At 42.3% G+C, this 2,431-nt stretch overlaps 1 long non-coding RNA gene across 1 annotated transcript; it reads left to right on the top strand.

Moving 5' to 3' along the window:
- Window positions 1-515: 515 nt before the first annotated feature.
- LOC133541136 (uncharacterized) lies at window positions 516-2,132 on the top strand. Its single transcript, XR_009803799.1, has 2 exons — window positions 516-1,220; window positions 1,301-2,132. It is a non-coding gene; the product is annotated as an uncharacterized LOC133541136 (long non-coding RNA).
- Window positions 2,133-2,431: the final 299 nt, after the last annotated feature.

Genomic DNA, 2,431 nt, shown 5'->3' with positions numbered 1-2,431 from the left:
ACACTCACATCATGTGTTGCCTTCATTATAACACTATTATAAGACTTTTAAAGTCCTTTTGATAGTAGGCTAATGTAGCCAATATAGACACTAATATAGGAGGGAGCGCAAACATTGCACAAGAAGATAGTCGACAAAAGAAACCGTAAAATTGCCAGTTAACTTTTCTGACTGTCAGCACTTTCCAAAGTGATATAGAAAAGGTTATAACGCTGAAAGACACTAAAACTGCTGCAATGAGGTGGCGACTTGACCAGGGTGTACCCCGCCTTCTGCCCGATTGTAGCTGAGATAGGCACCAGAGCCCCCCGTGACCCCAAAGGGAATAAGCGGTAGAAATGGATGGATGGATGGACACTAAACATGAAAGTTATTGTTTTACAATGGACTTTTAGACACTTTTTGTACCTACTTGCACTTAAAACATGTGTTAACATAGTCAAAATATATTATAAGAACATTATGTTAGTGTACAATTACATCCCCGCCTGTTGCTTTCACACACCGCATACCACGATAATATCGTACCGTGGCCTTAACACCGCGACGATATCGTACCGTGACAATTTCATATGCAACATCCCTAGGTCATAACGCACAACAGAGGAGCATTATTGCCAAAATCTATCTCCTGGCGGACTGACAGCGCCGTCACATTTACGAGCGCATAAACGCCACCATAACATTAGCAGCTACGTTAGCCACCTTAGCGTTAGCAGCTACGTTAGCCCAACACTGCGCATATAACAACTTAGCTTAGCAATGCTAACGCTAATGTTAGCTCGCACACTAGCATCGGAGCAGGTCAGCTAATTTGGGTTTATTGCGACATTTCACCCCATTTTAAGAGCAGAATAGCCGCGCAAGGCTAAATGCTGCGTTAAGACGTAAAAGGGGGGAAAAAAGCGAAGTAATTAGGCACAGATGTTCCCCTCTCAGTACTGTAAGCACATAGGTTAGCTAAGGGTGTATTTGATGTCAGATAATTAGCGGCGGATTGTTCCAGAACGTCGTGCTAGCTAAGCTGAGACATATATGATGTTTTATATTCACTTACCTGCAGATGTAACGATGCAATAAGGGTGTTCCTTTTTTTTTTGGGACAATCCCGCTGCTGTGGCAGGAAAACCCCTCAGTCTGGAGCCCAACGCCGCCTTCTCCCCCCCCGTCCGTCCGTCGCCCTCCCGGGGTACACGCAGCCCGCGAGCACCGCGCGTTAGGTGGGATCCTCGGAGCCTTTATTCCGATGTCAACCTTCAGCCCCCCTCAACCTTTTTTTGTCTTTTGTCCTCCCCGGCAGGAATGATGCGAGCAGGGGCACAATCAGGGCGCCTGTGGGTCCCGTCAGCGGTGAGGTCCACGCACACACACGCCCGCCCCCTCTTCTCGCTTCCCCCTCGCCTCTCTTCCACACACCGCCGAGGTGATTACTCTTATATTCTCTTAAAAAAATCAGACACAAGGGCGCCTTAACGTCACTTTCGGTGCTAAAAATGTGTTTCTATGTCTTACATTGGCGCACACGACACACAAACATGTACCTGCCCCCTCCTTCATGTCTCCATCTCTCTGACGCTTTTGTTATTTTTTATTTTTGCAATAATAAAAAAAGAAACTACAATTAGACTTATTTCCAAATGCATTGTGTGGCCCTGAATGTTTTAGAGCACTGCGAGCTCCTTTGTTCCTAAGTGAAAGTGAATTAGCTTCAAACAATGGCAGGAGACCAGGCTGAATAGAACAGTGGTTCTCAACCTTTTTTCATTGATGTGACATTTTTTTTTAATTCAAGTACCCCCTGATCAGAGCAAAGCATTTTTGGTTGGAAAAAAAGAGATAAAGAAGTAAAATACAGCACTTTGTCATCAGTTTCTGATTTATTAGATTTTATGACAGTGCAAAATATTGTTCATTTGTAGTGGTCTTTCTTGAACTATTTGGAAAAAAAAGATATGAAAGTAACTAAAAACTTGTTGAAAAATAAACAAGAGATTCAATTATAAATAAAGATTTCTACACATAGAAGTAATCATCAATTTAAAGTGTCCTCTTTGGGGATTGTAATAGAGATCCATCTGGATTCATGAACTTAATTCTAAACATACATCCATCCATCCATTTACTACCGCTTATTCCCTTTTTGGAGTCGCGGGGGGTGCTGGCGCTGTCACGCCAAATTTCTTCTCTCTACAAAAATCTTCCCCCCCCCCCCCCTCCCATTTACTTCCGGGGTCATGATTAATACAGACGTTTTGTTAACGCTATATTATTAAAAAAATTTAAAAAACAATTTACAAACACAAGCTATGGGATGACATAAGAGGAAACGTGACCCCGGAAGTAAATGCGTCATCCCATAGCTTTTGTTTGTAAATTGTTTTTTAATTTTTTAATAATATAGCGTTAACAAAACATCTGTATTTTTATAATA

This window comes from Nerophis ophidion, linkage group LG23, assembly GCF_033978795.1.
Source record: "Nerophis ophidion isolate RoL-2023_Sa linkage group LG23, RoL_Noph_v1.0, whole genome shotgun sequence".
Lineage (NCBI taxonomy): Eukaryota > Metazoa > Chordata > Actinopteri > Syngnathiformes > Syngnathidae > Nerophis > Nerophis ophidion.
Note: the sequence above shows the minus strand (reverse complement) of the source record. Positions and strands in the feature narration are given on the sequence as shown.